This window comes from Canis lupus, chromosome 28 (assembly GCF_011100685.1).
Source record: "Canis lupus familiaris isolate Mischka breed German Shepherd chromosome 28, alternate assembly UU_Cfam_GSD_1.0, whole genome shotgun sequence".
Classification (NCBI taxonomy): Eukaryota; Metazoa; Chordata; class Mammalia; order Carnivora; family Canidae; genus Canis; species Canis lupus.
The window spans coordinates 2,699,516-2,717,707 of NC_049249.1; the positions used below are offsets into that span (position 1 = coordinate 2,699,516).

At 48.5% G+C, this 18,192-nt stretch overlaps 1 long non-coding RNA gene across 2 annotated transcripts; it reads right to left on the reverse strand.

Moving 5' to 3' along the window:
* Positions 1–407: 407 nt before the first annotated feature.
* On the reverse strand, positions 408–1,636 carry LOC119866508. Of its 2 annotated transcripts, none has more exons than XR_005380248.1 (2): positions 1,119–1,636; positions 408–961 (listed from the first exon to the last, which is right to left on the reverse strand). It is a non-coding gene; the product is annotated as an uncharacterized LOC119866508 (long non-coding RNA). The 2 variants fall into 2 exon arrangements; XR_005380249.1 differs by having other exon boundaries at positions 1,078–1,636.
* Between the last annotated feature and the right edge of the window lie 16,556 nt (positions 1,637–18,192).

The window sequence follows — 18,192 nt, forward strand, 5'->3', positions numbered from 1 at the left end:
ACAAAATCTTAAAAAAAAAAAAAAAAAAAAAAAAGACTTCCTATCTTTAAAGCCTCAGGTCCCGGTGGGTTTTTGGTGAGTTTTACAAAACTTTCAAGGAATAGTTAATTCCTAATTTTTATAAGTGATTCTATCAATAGCAAAAGAGAAAGTTTTCTGGTCTGTTTCATAAGTCTAATGTAATTTTTAATTCAAAATTCATATAAAAACAATAAATGTAAAGAAAACAGTACTCCAATTTTATCTATTACTGTAGAAGCAAAACCTCAAATCTTAGCTAACTGAATGAAATAATACTTTAAAAAATATATCATGATCAAGTAGAGTGTAACCTACAAGAGTGGTTCATCATCCAGAAAGTCATCGTAAAACCTCTTGGTAAAACAATGTCCACGACATTAAAAGACTTCTTTTTATTATTATTTATTTATTTATTTGAGAGAGAGAGAGAGCATAAGTAGGAAGGGCAGGGATAGGGAGAGACAATCCCAAGCACACTCCTGCTACAGTATACTCCTACTTACAGTAGATTTTTTATAGAGGTCCTTTATCAGATTGAGGAAGTTCCTTCTATACCTAGTTTTCTGACAGTTTCGTGCGGTGCTGTTCATGGGGCTCCATCTCTTGGCCCTGAGATAACAACCTGAGTCGAAGCCAAGAGCTGGTCGCTTAACCAACTGCACCACCCAGGCACCCCCACATTAAAATACTTCTAAAGAAAATCACATGACAACTTAAATTAATGTAGAAAAGTATCTAACAAAGTTTAACTTTCATGATTAAAAAACAGCAAACTAGGAATGGGAGAAAATTTTCTCAACTTGGCAAAAGTCATATATTCAAAATCCTATAAAAATCTAATATTTAATGGAGAAACATTAGATTCATATTCTTCAAAATTAGGAATAAGCTCAGGACGCCCATTGCACTGTTTGATGTGGTGTTCGGAGTCCGGTCAGCGCTGTGAGCAAAGAAAAGAGAGATGTCAGAGTTGACGTGACAGGGATATTCTGGTTTCCAGACAGTTCTGCGGAGGCGAGGATGGGAGCTGGGAAATCAGAAAAGGGCCTGAATTACCCAAATGAGACGCAACGGTGGCTGGGATGTAGTTAAGCTACCTGGAGACGGCTTGGCCCGCTCAGGTCACGGTGTACGTTTCCTAGGGGCGGCTGAAGCCGTGTCTCCCTGGGGGTCATCGCTCCCTGCCCCGAGGCAAGACTCCACCTAGGACCTCCCGGCTCGGGCTCGCCGAGGGTTCGGTCCCGCGGAGGGAGGACGCGCCGCCGGGGCCCGGCTTCTGCCCACGCGCCGCCCGCTTCTCCGCTACGTACTCGGGGCCCTTGCTCTGGAGGTCTCTGGAGCTCCACGAATTTCGGGTCAGATGTTTACGCAGGGGCCACGCTAGTTCTCTGTGCGTCGTCCCCATTTTAGTGCACGCGCTGGCGACGGGAGCGCTGGGCTCGCGCGGGGGTCTCCTCGCCGCTCCGTCTGCTCAGGTCTTCGGCGTTTGCCCCGGGCCCCTGGTCCCCACTCCCCTCCCGGCCCGGTCGGGGTCACGGCCTAGTCTGGGGATCCCTGCACTTCCGGGGGCGCCCCGCGCTCACAGCTGCTGTCTCACATCTCGGCCAGCCGCCGCCCCCCCGCGCCCGCCCCGCCGCCCCCCGCGCCCCCCCCCCGCCGCCCCCGCCCCCCCCCGCGCCCCCCCTGCCGCCCCCCCGCGCCCCCCGCGCACCCCCCCGCCGCCCCCGCCCCCCCCCGCGCCCCCCCTGCCGCCCCCCCGCGCACCCCGCGCACCCCCCCGCCGCCCCCGCCCCCGCGCCCACCGCCAGCGCTTCCTCCAGGGGCGGGTGGAGGAGCGGTCCAGCCCGGGTTACTCTATCCCGGCCGTTCCAGCCTCCTGAACGTCTTCTAGGAGGTAAGGACTAGTGTCGCCTCCACTCGACAAATGAGAAAGCTTCCGCAGGACCGTAGTCGCGAGCTCCCCGGTGGGTCTGCGAGGAGCCCAGCCTCAGGGCCTCCTCGGAAGGTCCGCGAGGGGGCGGCAGAGGTCCAGCGTGTTCCCGTCAGCCGGGGGCTCCCCCCGCCCCGCCCCGCCCGTGGCTTCTTACACTTGATCCTTGTTCTTGGCTCCTGGCCTGTCGCCGCATTCGTGTCCACTCCTGTGATTTCTCAGCTTTCAGCTTCGTGGCCCCCGGCTGTGCTTCCTGCGTGGTGGCCGAGAAGCAGCCCTAGAGACACCGCCGGGGGTAGCAGGTAAAGAGCCCTGGACAAAGGGGCCAACCAGCCGCAGATGATGCCTGCCTGGTGCGCACAAGCTTGTTTTCCCGCCGCCCTGCACTGTCATTTATACAAAATCGTGTACGGTTTTAAAGCATGTTTGCAGATCTTCGCAGGCTAAAACCTGGTCATGGCTTCAATAGGGCTTGGCGGTCCAGTGGAACTCTAGCTACCCAACTCCGCACACACAGCCACGACCAAGTGGGACCGTTACACCACGTATAGAAAAGAAAAAAAGAAAAGAAAAGAAAAGAAAAGAAAAGAAAAAAGGTTGCTTTCCAAGACCTTGATGGAACACATAAAAATATTAATGCTGTCAACTCAGTCTTTAAGTACACTGTTCAAGGAACTGATATCAATTGGTTGCTCTTGCTGAAAGTTTTGGAACTAAAATAAGCCATCCGCTGAGCCCTGACATCTGGGAGTGGTCTCCTTCCTGGCACTGCTCTTTCTCCAAGCACAAATACGGATCCTAGCGGGACAAAGGAGGCAGAGTCACCAGAAACTTTAACAAATGTAGCTGCAGAGACCACCAGACTCCTCTACATGTTCATACCTCCTGGATGCGGGCTCCTGGTGGGCTCACCTTTGTACCCCATGGAGCCCACCCAGCTCAAAGTCCATGCCAATATGCATTCTTTAGCAGATTTCAGGGGCTTTAAGCTGCATATATTCTCTTTCCCTATATGGGGCATCACGATCTCAAAGTCTTTTCAACATTTTTCATTTATTGATTCATTAATGCATAATATACATCTAGGCCCTGTGCTGGTACAATGGTGTGCAAAACAGACATAATTGCTTATTCACAGAGCTTGACATCAAGCAGGATGTTCAATGCTCAGGATGCAGCGACCCTGAAGCGAGGAGACCTAACTGGACCCTAGGGTCAAGAAAAACTTCCTGGAGAAATGAGCTCTCAGCCTGCAGGTGGAAAGGGCTGGGCATCAGGGAGTAACTGGTATGAGCAAGATATCTCCTGCAGAGGGTGTGTGGGGAGGAGTATGGATGGTCTCTCCAGCTGGTACTGCCTCGGACTCTGTGAGCTATAACTGAGGGGCTTTGCTCGGGGTTTTGTAGGGAAGCAGAACCGTGCTAGGTCATCTGAGTATAGAGAGATTGAACATGGGCAACTGGGGGCTTTTTCCCTCATGGGAGAGACTGGGGAGTGGTGGTCAGGAAGACTTCCTCAGGACTTCCAGAACAGAAATCAAAGGGAAGTCATTACCAGTGACAACAGGGCCTGTAGTGCCAAAGCACATGTTGCCAGGAGGACGCCTGGATACTTGAGAGCTGCCTATCCACAGATGCCACCCCCCTGCAGCACCCAGAGGCCAGTGACTGCACCCCGCAGGACAAAGAAACATACTATTTCTCCACTTCTGAAGTCCAGATCCCTGCGTCTGTGCTCACAGACTGACCTAGCCTGGACCCAAGGGATGGGGAGCAGTGATACTGGGACTCCAGAAGCAGAGGACAATGCAGTAGGGACAAGGAGATGCTGACGACAACAGGCAATCCAGAAAAATCAGTTATGGAGAAGGAATTGGGTTTGTATCTTGCCTCCACCACTTATTGGCCGTGTGCCTATGTCCCCAGGTCTCAGTTCCCTCCTCTGTAAAGTGGAGTGAAAATACCACCTTGCTTAATGTATATCATATAACATTAGCCAAGGCCGCATAAATAAAGTTCTTAGCACAGGACTGGGCATGCAGGTTTCAATAATTTCAAGCCATTGAAATTATTACATTTTGTTGCTAGTGAGGTTTTTGTTATTGTGTGTTGAAAAGAAAGTCGAAAGCCATTAAAAGATTTAAAAAGCAGAACAAGAATATGCTCATCTTTCAGAAAAGTTGCAGTAGCCTTGTGGTGTCAGTGGGAATGACAGGCACGTGTGCCAGGACCACCAGGATGCATCCTGCTGGGCCATTCAACTCTCAGGTCTCTGTCAAGTTACTGTGAATCTCAACACATTCAAATGTGCCACGTGCATGATGCATGTAGGGTGGGCAGGATCATTTCTCCACTTTTGGCCCAATGAGAATTTGACATTCTCCAGGGGCCACTGTATTTAAAACTCTGTCCAGGGGAGTTAAATGGCATAGTTTTCTTAGTCTTTGAACTGTCTCAAGAGGTTGCTCTGGCTTACTTCTTTCTCCAGGTGGGGATGGCTAGGGGCCACAGGAGCCTCTGAACAGGGGTTATGCTCTTAGTCTGAGGGATGGTAGCAATGCAAATCTGGAAGGATCTGTATTAGAGAAACAGCTCCTGCACAAAGATGGGAATGAGACAGACCCCTGAGCTGGGCAAATATGGAGTCAATGCTGAACCAGATGCGCTGGGGTGCAAGGGCACGGTTCACAGGCCTAACAGGGAACTTTCACTTGGAAAACTGATAAAGGAACCAGTACTCGGAGCCCCAACTACCCAGAAACTGAAGACTCAGGAAACCAAAGGCTCCAGACTCAATCTGGTGTGTGGCTGCTGGGGAGCACAAAGATCCAAACCTCCTCTCAGGTCGCTCTTAGATCCTGGGGGTCTGAGCCTGCAGAAGGAGGGTCTGGATTTCCTGCCTTACATATCAGAGATGCTGTTCTAAACACTGCTCTGTTCTAACTATATAATCCCCACACCTACTCTAGGAAGCACATGCTATCCTATCGCCAGCTACAAATGAAGAAACTGAGGTTCAGAGAGGCTAAGGCACCTGCCACAGGTCACACAGCTAGTGAGTCAGATGACTAGGACCCCAGTAGCCTGGCTCTGGACAATGTGTTGGGACCCCTGTCCCCCCACTTTCATCTGTGCACTTTCTCCTTGCAGACTTTAAAGCCCATTCTGAGGGCAACTGAGAGATTGTTTAGTGCTCTTCATAGCCAGTCTGCAGTATTTGTGAGTATTTAAACTATTCATCCATTAATCACGAAAGACAATCAGCCCAGAAAGGGATGGGGGCATTGCTCTGTAAGAAAGAATGTGACTAAGACAGGGCCAGAAGTAGCTCAGCACGCTACCCGGAATATTGTGTGTGTGTGTGTGTGTGTGTGTATGCTTGTCTGTGTGTACACACGTATATGTGCACATGTGCGTATGTGCACATGGATGTGTAAGCTCAGAAAAAGGCAAGCTCCAAGTATGTCAAACCTAGAAGCTAGAAATGCAAACATTCTGAATCCCTTCTACAAAACTAGTTCATTCTGTTTATTCATTTGCTCTTTCTCATTTTAATAGAGACAATGTTGCCTCTGAGGGAATACGTGTAGACATTAAGCCTCTGTGTTCTGTGATTTCACCAGGATTAAGTAACCAGGAAACTACTGTTCACATCTGTGTCCTCAGACACACACGCTCACTCTCTTGTACTCATGACAACAGACAAATAGAATCATGGAATTGCAAGCCTGCAAAGGACCTGAACGACCTTGCCTCTCAGGGAGCTCAGTTGTGCCTTCCTGGATTGTCTGCTTATCAGGCTTGGCTCCTGGCTCCAAGCCTTTCTTTCCTTATCTGGAAACCTACTTCTTCTCAGGGCATCTGAGGATTGAGCGAGGGGGCACGTGTGGAGAACATCAGTGAGGCGTGGCAGGTCCCTGGCAGGCCACAAACGTCAGCTCACTTTACCATCATCCTCAGTTCTGTATCCCAGTGCTTGATGGTATGCGGGTCACCCCTCCTACGACAGTTGGCACCACAACTTGGTTATTGAAATCAAAAGTGTTGGCTTTTCTCACTATTGTCTAATATGTGAGTTTTAAGGCCTGGTTTAGAGGTTCAAAAAATGGAATATTGAATATCTTATTCCCTTGTGTTCCTGCTACATTGCTCCTAATTCTCCTTCCACCAAGACGGGCTGGAGGCCTGGTGGTATACAAGCATTGGTGGGAAATAAATGTACACCAATAACATTTCTATCTGTCACCTTGTTCCTCCTTTTAGTCCAAAGATGCCCATCCTTGTTAGCTGGGCTGGTTAGCGTCTTGAGGGAGGTGGGTTTGCAGCTGTTCCCCAGTAGCCCACAGAGGCCCTGATGTCAGGTACAGAGGTCTGGGGCTCCTGTCTTATGTCTCTTAATCTCTCTGGCTATCTTTGGCTTTTGGTATGAGCTCCATGCAATTACCACTAGCCTATGGCTTATCTAGCTCTCCTTATTGTTTCTAGGGATGTTTATCAAACCAACTTAGACCAATGATAGCTTTTTAAAAACCTCGTGAAGAATTCCCACAATCTACCCATAACCTCTGCTGGGGAGTTTATAAGTCCCCAGAGGGCAGTGTCTTGTAGTGGGATAGCACCCACTAGGGATGCTGCCAACCTGACTCAGCTTCCCCCACCCCCCCCCCCCCCGCCCCCTGACTCTGCAACCATGAACATTGCAGGCTAGATTTGAGCTTCATTGTCTTTATATGCAAAACAATGATTGTATGATCTTGTTTAGCTGGATTTTTTTTTTCTTTTTCTTTAAAGTTTTTTTTTTTTTTTTTTTTATTCGTGAGAGATACACAGAGAGGCAGAGACACAGGCAGAGGGAGAAGCAGGCTCCTTGCAGGGAGCTTGATGTGGGACTCCATCCTGGGACTCTAGGATCATGTCCTAGGCCGAAGGGAGGCACTCAACTGCTGAGCCACTCAGGCATGCAGCAGAATTGTTTTAAGGATTCAACTATTGTAGATGGTAACATCTTTGTGAACTGACCAATGCTGGACCACTTGTCCTTTTATTCATTATCTCTTGGGCCCCACTGAATGACTGGGAGCTCCTCTTTCCTCATGTTGGCATCTGCCCCCTTGCAGCTCGCTCTCCTGACCACAGAGGGCAGGAGTCCCTGTAAATCTGTCCTCTGTGTCAGAGGCCTGCTCTGGACTGAGGCTGAGTTCAGAATGTAGTCCAATTAGTTGAACAATTTGTAGTCCTTTGCTCAGCAAAGAAACCCTTGGGGGAGAGTGCAGAGTGTGACTCACTTTCCAACTTCCTGATAAAGGAGAATGTTTTGAGAGTCATTGTAGCGTTGTAGCCCGGGGTCACATAGTCCAGACACTCGGCTTCTCTTCCTTCCCCAGCATTCCTCAAGACCTTTCTTTTTATCCCCCTCCCCATGCAGTGCACCAATGGGCTCAGTCAGAGTGAAGGATTAAGAGTACACCAGAATAAAGGCTCTTCTGTGTCCTTGTGGCCCAGCGTCAGGCTCCCTCTTCACACGTGGTCCTGGCCTGAGACACATGGGTCCTTCTTGCAGACGCATGAAGCAGCAGAATCAAAGGGCCGGTGGAGCATGGAGTTCAAGGACTTTGTTTGTGAGAGGGCGAACTGTGCCCCTCTGTGGAGTTGAAAAGATACCTGGGAGGGATCTAATCCAGCTTCTGGGAACTTTGATCCTCAGACTGAGGGCGTGCTTTGGGCAAGGGGAATTTTACCTCTTTACCTTCCAGAGACAACTTCCTTCTTTGATCAGGTGCTCATTCATTCATTCATTTACTTGTTCCCTTCCTACAACTGCTTGAACCCGGGATGAAGTCACCAACTGGAAATAGTCTAAAGAGCAAACCAGACATGGACCCTGACCTCAGGGAGCTTTATTGTCTGTACGGGAGAGCAGAGAAGTGAAGAAGGTACTAGAAGATGGTACTGAAAGCTGCGACATGGGAAAGAGTTGGGTCTCCAGGTCAAAAGCAATGGGGAAATTTTGAAGTGATTTTAATATGTGAGTGATACAACCAGGTTTGCTTTTTTTTTTTTTTTTCCTCCCATGTGACTGAACTAGAGAGTCAGGACCTGAGGTCTGGAGAGCACGGCAAGGGTCCAGCCAGAAGCAAGGTGTCGGTGGTGGAGAGGAAAGGAGTGGACAGATTTGAGGGATGTTCAAAGGTTGAAGGAGTTGCAAACACAAACCTGCCTCTGCCAGAGGGCCTGTTCAACTGTTGGCAATCACCTAAAAGAAACAAGAGCAGACCAGGACAGACCCTTGGGCCCGAGTGTGAGGGGACTGGTGTGAGGCACACAGCAGGGTAGGTGCAGAGGCCAATGCCCACTCTCGGGGACCACACTGGGGCCTGGTGACGACACCTGTCCATGGAGCTGGCTCCTGCTCAAGGGCCATAGGATGGGCTCCAGGGACAGGGAGAGAAGAGGAGCCCAGTCTCCAGCCTCCAGGGCACTGATGCCCCTGGGCCCTGAGTATGAGGGCATCTGGGTGTGTGAGGAAGAGTAGAGGTGGGGATGGGGAGGGGGTGGGGTGGGTCTGCATCCAGTCTTTCTTCCACCTTCACTGTGCCCGCAACACATGCTTCTGCCGAGGACTTGAGAGGCGGCAGGGTAGGGGATCTGAGAACAAGGGGCATTTGATGATTCTGGAGGCAGGGCAGATAATGAGATGCATGCATGAGCCCAGGGGGGCTGTTTGGGGTCCGACCTGCCCCCCTCGTGGCACTGAGGGCAGACTTAAAGGTCAGGAGGCCCCTTTCCCCCAGAGTGCAAAGGGGGAAACCTTTGAACCCTTCTTTGTGGCTCCTTGGACACCGGACCCTCTTGTGGGGGCTCTCCTGGCGGCCCTGTCCCTCTGTGCTCTTCTTCCCTGTCCCTGCCCACTTTTGCTCACACCCGCTTCAATGCCTCCATTGTGGCAGCAGCTGCAGCACTGAGACTCCGACTTGCTCCCTGTCCCCCCTCCTCCCTTTCCATGGGCCTCTGGGGGAAGCTAGGTCCCTGAGAATGGAGAGCTGGGCAGCTTCTTCCTGTGCTCTGGACTCCCAGACCCCAATGGCATGGTTTCCTGCTCCTCTTCTCCATGCTGGGCTGGGGGCTACCTGTAGCCTGTACCCCCTCCTGCCTTTTCTGAGTGGATGCTGGGAGTGAAGCAGGAAAACTCTCCCCACCCGCCAGCAGGTGAACACTCCATGGCTACGAGGATCCACCTTCTTCCCTCCACAGAAGCTTCTTGCCAGTGCAGATTCTTTTCGTAGCATCCACATTGGAAGGAAGATGAGAGATCCTGAAGCTGTGCTTTTGGTTACGGCTTTTGGAATCAAAGACAGAAAGAGAGAGGAGAGAGAGAGAGAGAGACAGAATTTTTTTAAAGATACCACCTTTATCTTTTTATTCTTCAGGTGGGCCACACTAATGCTGATAAAATAGAACTTTGGAGTCATATGGTTTGAGTGGATAAGTCATTCACTCTTGTATAGAACTTAAATTTCCTCTCTTTTCTGGCTTGATTTCCTTCTCTGTCAGCAGGGTCTCATTCCTCTAACACTTCTGTGGATTGTGGGATTCCAGGAGATGCCCGAATGAATGACTGGGGCCCCATAGGAGATATTCAGTTCAGACCTCGCCATCCCACACTCCCTAACCTTTCATTATAATGCCATTAAATTTAAGCTCATTTGATAAAGGATAAAGCAGGATTTAAAAAAATATATGAAGATTCATGAAGAACTGGGCATTTGAGCTGGATGAGGGAGGTTGCCTCAAGTCATGGCAAACCATGTAAGGTCAACCAGCTGGCCACCCAGGGAGGCTAAAGCAAAGCAAAGCTCAACATGCTGGAAAGAGGGTTTGCTCTTCATCTCCTGCTCTAAGCTGCCAGCAAACTTGTGGAGCCAGTGTTCATGTAGAGGAGGACTGGGGTCCCACTGGGAAGTCTAGAGCCCCAGGCCATAGGGGACACCTGAGGAAGGCTGGGGTCCCCCAAGTCTCCTCCTGTTGGTTATGGGGATGAGCCCTTGGAGAGGCCTTGAGCAAGAGCCTGTGTTGGCCAAGCCCAGTTCTTGCAGTGTACCCTTCCATAAGTCCACCCCTCACCATTGGGTTACTGTGCACTTTCTTACAAGGCTATAGCTCCCTGGAAAGGCATAACCTTGACTTAGTTATCACTTGTAGGCATTAGGGATGCTTGCCCCCTGGAGAACCAGGGGGATCCCCTCTCCTTGCAGTTGGGATAGTCTCTACCCCCTGTGAAGAAAGCTTAATTCTTGGAGACCACACTGATCCCCAGTGTTTCTGGTTTCAGAATTCCACTGGAGTCATGTGGAGCCAGTGAGCCTGCTCCATCCTATGAATTGGAAGCCAGAGCTGAGGAAAGCACTGGGGAAGTTTACACTACCTCATCTCGGTCCATCTTCTGACAGGAGCTTTTGTGCTGCCAAAGGGAATCTACCAGTAGGGCTTCCTGCCCCTGTGTCCATGCTCTTTCTGAGCTCCAGTGAAAGGTAGGATGACTGAGGCCCATGTACCTGGCATTCATGAGCAGCCATGAAGAGCCATGGTTGGCTAGAGGGTCATGGACCCTCCCAGCCCCTGGTCTTAGGGGGGGTGCTGACATAGCATGCAGGGTTGGAGCAATGGGGTTGAACACATGCTTAATAACCATGTGTGGACCCGCAGAAGCAGAGGGGGTTCTGTGCTGTAACAGTAGCCATGATGGTGTAGGCAGGAGGCAGGGCCAGGCCCAGAAAAATCTCTCCCAGAACTTCCCCTGCCTTTGCAGTCCCTCACTGCGCTGCCTGGTGCTCAAGATACCGTCCTGAGAGGCACTGATGGACTTTCCCACCCTTGCTTTGCACGAGGACCAGGAGGGGCCTAGCTGCATTCTCTGTGCTCTGGGTGGCTCCTCTTGCAGGCCCCTACGATCTATCTCAGCCCACTGCGTGAGGCATCCTGACGGCTTGGTCCTCTCTTCCTGCCCACCAAGGAAGCACAGTCTTCTCTGATCTAGTTACAGTCTTTCTCCTCACTGAGCCTTGTTGAAAGCTCTTCTCTTTGCCTAGATTTCTACCCTCTTCTATTTGCTCTCATGTTTCAAGCCTTAGATTCTATGGTTCCTTCAGGGGGTGTGTCACATGCTCTTTCCTGCAGGAAGTCTTCCAGGAGCCTCCTAAGAACTGATCTCTTCCTTTGCTGGGCTCAGGTGGCATTCTCCCGTGGCCTTCGTTCATGGCCTGGTTATATTAAGCCCTGCATTTCTGTGGACAGCGGGAGCCACCTCTGGGTCTCGGAGCCTCTCCTTGCCAGACCTCAACAAGCAAAGGGATGGGATGAAGTCCAGCACAGAGTGGAAGAACAGACCCAGAGTTTTATCAATAAGCAAGGGTGATGGAGAGGCAGCTGAGAGCAGGTGGGGTGCTGGGATGGACAGAGAGGGCTTGGGATGGAGATGTGAGGATATCAGGTCTAGGAGTCTCCTCAGGTGAAGAATGCTGGGGTGTGAGGGCATAGTGGGTCCAGTGTGGGCCGTACACTCAGAGCATACCCCATAACTTCTCCCTGGACTCCCTCCTCAGTCTCAGGGCCTCCCTCCTCTCCACCTCTATGAAGCCCAGGTCTCTCTGTGAGCTCTGACTCTGTTTCCCTGCCCTGTGTGGGCAGCATGCAGTCCCCACTGCCTGTGCCTTTACGTTTCCTCTGGGGAGTCCTGTAAGGGCAGGGCTATAGATGCTTAAAATAGGGCCCTACCGCATCGCTTTGGCCGCTTGAGAGTGTCCAGGGTGTCCTGGGATCACAGTAATCATTTGTCGTATATTTGCTGACTGGTTGATTCCAGGATTGCCAGATGCACATTAAAGTACATGCATTAAAAAAATGAGAGTGGTCATCTGATCTGGGGCCCTTCTCTGGTTCCTAATAGTCCCACCCCTTTGCTTTGTGATGTTGCCACCCTTTTGACTTCACCCTGTCCCTTGAAGCCAGTGAATTCCATCTGCCTCCATCAAGGGGCACGGTACTGTTTTCTTCTCATGATTAGCTCTCTGTAAGACAGCTTTTTCTTTCTTTGTGGGGAACTGGATGCTACCTCATGCCTGGGCAGAGAGCACAGCCATGAGGCTTGCTGCTGTTTCTTCCCTATTCTTTTCTGGCTCTAGGCTCCAACTGGGCAAAACTCCTGCCTCTTGGCTCCCTCCACCTTAAAGGAGGCCCTCTGAGCATCCAGACAGCCACTCCAAGGCTGGGAACAACTTTACCTTCCCCATAACTGTGTGGGGTTGCCTCCCAGGGTTCAGAGAGCTGGTAAAGGCACCACCATTGTCTCTCCAGCCACGGCTAAGTGCCCCGGCCTCTTTATACAAACAGGCCTAGGTGACATGCGAGGAGATCCTGTTCCTAGGAGCCCAGATGCTCAGCCCTCTGTCTGATATCAGTATAAGAAGATACAGGTTGTTTAGGTAAGGCCACTTGGTGGGAACGAGATGCTTCCCCTTCGCCATCTCCCACTCCCTTCTGGGAGTACTTGGCAAGTAAACACAGACTGTGTATCCTCATAGGGGGCAGAGGAACATGGCAGTGACCTGAGAAGTCAAGGGCCAGAGTCTGAGCAGAAGCCCTACCTCAATGGCCAAGCATTGCTTCCCTGGAGCCTCAGTTTCCAAACACTACAAAAATGAGAATTCTGAATGAGAAGCTTTCTGGTCTACATATTTGTTGATGTGTGATGAAGTACTTTACCATTTAGTAACTTAAACCCACAACAACATTTAATTTGCTCATGAATCTGTAATTTGGACCTGACTCAGAGAGTTCAGCTCATCTCTTCTTCACTTAGCACCATCTGGGGTGGCTCGACAGCCTGAGGCCACAATTGTCAGAGGATTCACTCCCTAGCACTTGCTTGTGGCTTTGCCATGTGGCTGCCTGGTGGTGGCTGGGTGCCAGATGCCAGCATCCTGATGGAGAGCAAGAGAGGGAGAGAGAGAGAGAGAGAGAGGAAACTACATCAGGACCTTTTACAATCTGGCCTTGCAAGTTACTTTTGGGGAATTCTATTTGTTAGGAACAAGTCACTAAAACTGACCCGTATTCCCGGGAGGTAGAATAGATTTTACTGTTTTTGTTTGTTTGTTTCGTTTTGTTTTTTGTTTTGTTTTGTTTTTTAACAGAGGGGGAGGAGAGAGAGAGAGGGGGGGGGAGAGAGAGAGAGAGAGAGAGAGAGAGAGAGAAGAGCAGGGAGGGGCAATGGGAGAGGGAGAGAGAAAATCTCAGGCAGGCTCCACGCTCAACACAGAGCCACACCTGATCCCACAACCCTGAGATCATTACGGAGCAGAAATCAAGAGTCGGACACCACCACCCAAGTGCCCTGATTCCACTTTTTGACAGGAAGAGTGTCAAAGAATTTTCCACCTCTACAGAGGCTATGGTATGTGATGGCACTGTGAGGGCTCAGCTTCCCCACACAGTCCTGCGTCCCAAATTTCACTCTCCCTCTCAACTGAATTTGCATGCTGGATGGACAGGATATCCTAACGGTCTAGAGATGACAGCACAGTCTAGTGTCTCTTTTTTGGGGGTAGTTTTTGCAAGAAATATGTTTGGTGCATAAAGATCTGAGCTGGGGAGGATCTGAAAGGCCCATTTCTGGAAATCTCCAGTTGGCTAAGTGCCAACTAGCTCACTTTTTACTTTTCTTTGAAGACTTCCCAGAGTGGCTATAGCCCAAATGCAAAGTACCTCCCCCACTTGTACCCCAGCTGGTGTCTCTAGCTCAGCCAGCAGTCATCTTTGGCGGAGCATGCTTGCCTGGCCTGGGCTCTGGGACTGGACATTCCATGTTGTTCATGTGCCTCTCTTCTCCTTTTTATTAGCTTCTCCACTGGGAAAGTTTCATTACTTTCCAATGCCCTGAGCCTCTCAAGGCTTCCCTTTCTTAGGAAAAGTTCATTTCTAAAGATGACTTTTAGTCAATCATTACACAGCTGTGATGGGTGCCAGCTGGGGAAGGGTTCCTGTGTTCAGGTCTCCGTGGCTGCCTGCCATGCCTGGACAAGGCCAGTTAAAGGGCCTCCCCCAGCCCAAGGCTGCTTGGGTGACAAGAGCCACATTTTCTGTCCTTGACTCAGATCTTGGGAAGTCTCCTTCATATGCTTCTCCTGCCTCATGGCTTCCAGATGCCAGTAGCCGAGAACTGGAGGGTGAGCACTGGTGAAGTGGGAATGGGAGGTGGTTGTTAGACAAGAAGGGAAACAGCAGGGTCAGCTCTGATTCCTGTCCCTGCCAAGCTCATTTCTGTTGCTGAGGAAGATACTGTTTTTTTTCTCTTTCCCCTGGGCACTGTCATTGCCTGAGGTGGGAGAGCTCTAGTGCCCTTTGCAGTCATTTCTTCCCATCATCATAAACTTCCAATATGGTAGGCGTGGCACTGGACAGAAGCCACCAGAAGCCAGGGCCAGTGTTTGAGGGGTGTCTGGGGACCCATACACATAGAACAAGGAGAACAAGTTACATGGAAGAGCTACTAACCCGTGAATACAGGATTAGCCATTGGGGGTCCTAAATGCAGATTTCACTCTGCCCCATCAAAATGCAGGACAGATGACAGGTCACTTCCTTTCTCTGGCCTTCAATTCTCCCATCTGCACAAGGATAATTTATGACTAAGCTATCGCTCAGCCACTTTGAGCTTGAATGTCCTATCATCCTAGGTGTGATGAAAGATTAAGAATGCCCAATTAATGACAAAGCAAATGAGACCCTCTTTTGGTTGTGGTCCTGAAGTAGTTCCTAAAGAGAAGACAGAGCGCCAGCGTGGGCCCCACAAACACGGGGAAGGTATCAGGGGCTGTTTACAAATAGAAACTAGACAACAGCAGCCTGCAGAACCTAAGAAGACTGTGAGCCTCAACCAGGGTCAAATCTGCTGCTGCTCCTCTATCACTCCAACCCCTGCTTCCCACAGGGTTCACTTCACTTGGATCCCTTTCATGACCTCTCTTTATCTAATAGCTGTCAACCCACTATTCCAGACTCAGTTTACCCACTAGCTTCTCCATGAAGATTGCACGGGACTCCACATGTATGTCAGGTGTCCTCATCTATATTTATTCTGGACTTGGTGTCGATCACTGTAAGCTTACTCACATTTGTTTTACACACACATGCACAATGGTCACAGTGTTTAATTTTTATAAAACTAATTATAATCCACTTTGAGCCACACTTCAGCTAGGGCTGGCAGAAAAATCCATTATCTCCACAACTGAGGTTTGTTCCACCCACTCCCAAATTCTATGAAGGCCTGGGGGGTGTCTTATTTCTAATAGGGTGTCTGAGAGGACTTGTCTTCATCATCTGTACTGGCTGCCTCTGATTCAGTCATTCTTTCTCCAAGTCCCCGTGAGCTCTTGCCTGCCTCTCTGTAGGAAGACAGTACTAGGTTTCAATCCCAGGCTTGGAGGTGTGGCGTTTTGCTGAGGCTGAGAACCATGGGGTTTGCCGCCAGTTTCCTTGAGGCTACCATACCGGCTTTCCCCTCTACAATCCTCCCACCTCCCTGCAGTGCTCCAGGTGGGCTAGTGCAGGGCTCTGCTGCTTATAAAATCCCACTTATGTACCCTTCCTACTATTGGGGAATCTTTTTCTACCATTTTTGCCCTTGCTACATCCCTTCTCTGCACCCACCTTCCCTCCTTCTCCTCCTCTGGGAAGAAGCATGCACTATTCTCAATGAGCCACAAATTCATATCTTATTAAATCATTTACCATATTAAACTGAAGATCTGTGTTTATATGTATGTTTTCCCACTTAGCAACAAGCTTTGGGAGGGCGGGAGCTGTGTCCTATTAATCTTTATAATTCTAACAGCTGGAAAAGTGCCAGACACATCTGAGAACTCAAGATATTTTTATTGAAGTAAATTTAATTGAGTATCCCTGTTGTTCAGAGTTATCCAAGATGAGTCTGAATCAGGATCATTCTTTCTTTTTGGGGTGGATCTGGTTATGTGAGTGCAGAAAAATCAACAAGAATTTCTGTTTCATAGCATTCTGGAAACATGAGCTCGAATCTTTGAGAGCTGGCAAAATTCAAAGTCAGGTGAGTGATAACATCTTGAATTGTCAGTAGCTGGTTGGTAAAGGAATCATGTTTCAGCCCTTGAAGAAAGGGAGGCCTGGATGGTCAGAAAAACTTGGGTCACAGCCAAATGGGAACTAGAATACAAAATTAGAGACTGAGCAGAAACCAAGCCTTAGAGATTGGACATATTCAGTAGTGACTGGGGACAAGGCAGTGGCTGAGTGGTGTTCTAGGGAGAGTTGACTTAGGGCAACATCTTATCACCTGGTGGGAATGGCACTCTTGTACCTGCTATGCTTAGTTTTCATCAGCTCAGAACTGGTCTAATTTTCAGTTATGGAATTTATGAAGCTTTATGGATTCATCTCCAAATAGAGAGCTGTCCCACCTCTGTATGAAAGCAGGCCAGCAGGAGGCCAGGGGTGGATTAAAGATGGTTCTTGGGGAAAGAACTTTGAAGTTAATGCAAGTGGCTGGAAAAGCACTTGGCTGGGGATCAAGGCTTTAGATCCACAAAGCATAGAAGGTATGACATCAACCTGGAATTTTAAGCATTGGTTTCTTTAGCTGGCTAGCCTTAGTAGTATTTCTGATTTTGACTCTGCTTGAGATTGACAAGCTATATGAACTACAAAATGTACCCTAATAGATATAATGGGGTCCAACTGAGTGATATGGAATGCATGCCAAGAGCAATAGTGACCCTTCAACCAAGTTAATGTTTTACTTTTCTTTCAGCTGTTTCTGAAGGTCACTCCTGGCTCACAGTAGTAAATCTTGTCATTAGCAGAGAGATGTGGAGGGGGCTCATTTTCTTGTTTGCTGTGCCACGTGGGCACACATACAGTTTGTTTAAGACCTGAATCAACGTATTTAGACATAAGTGAGAGCAAAAGGGGCTACTATTAAGTTTAGTTTGGAAACCGATGTATTGAGAGATTTTTCCTTCCCAGTTTCATTTTGGCAATAATAATGTGGTAGAAGTTTTCAACAAACATTTTCTGAACAATCGATCTTGTTTCTAATTGAATTTTTATGGAGTTTAGATTATTTCAGTGATCAATAATGGAATAATTTTGCCTGAAGCTTCTTTGCTTCAGGCTTTAAGTTGGCATAGAATATTTTAGGTAACAAATTATCTGAATCTCCGTAAAGGAAGAGGGTAGTTGGATGAAATACACAATTTATTGAGATGGATGATGATAACCCCACCTTGATCTTATCTTTAGGATAAGGAGTAGATTGTTTGGTTAGAGTTAGAAGTTTCTATTCAGGACAGATTCTGAGGAGTTCATGATAGATAATTTGTAGTAAAAAAAATTAGATTGAGTTTTCATGTATTCATTAATTCTTATGTTTTCTATTTCCTTTTGCTTAAAGGATTTTTTTTCCTTTTTTTAAAAAAATTAACTTTTTTTTTGAGATAATTATAGGTTCACATGAAGTGGTGAGGAATAGTATACTGTGTACATATTCCCTCCAATAGCTAAATATATAGTGATACATCCATAGCGTGAAACTCCAGTATAGTATCACAATCAAGATATTGACAGTGATACAGTCAGGATATAGAGCATTTCCATCCTCACCAGGATCCCTCCTGCTATCCTTTGATACTCATGCCCACTCCCCTCCTGCTCTTACCCCTCTGCAACCCCTGGAAACCACTATTCTCTTTTCCATGTCTATAACTTTTTCATTTTGGGAATGCTATATATAAATGGAATCATAAAATGTGTTCTTTTTTGGCATTGGCATTTTCATTCAGGATAATTCTCTGGAGTTTCATCAGGTTGTTGCCTGTATCAGTTGTTTCTCCTTCCTTCCTTCCTTCCTTCCTTCCTTCCTTCCTTCCTTCCTTCCTTCCTTCCTTCCTTCCTTCTCTTTCTTTCTCTTTCTCTTTCTCTTTCTTTTTTTTTCTTTCTTTCTTGTATTCCAGGGTATGGATATACTTCAACTCCAGGTTTCATGCCCATAATTATGTCTTATGGAAGTTGCATGTTTAGTTTTTTAAGAAATTGCCAAATTGTTTTCCAGAGTGGTTGTACCATTTTACATTCCCATCAACAGGATGTGAGTAATCCAGTTTTATCACACCCATGCCAGCATTGGAAGGTGTTACCATGTTTTGTTTTAGC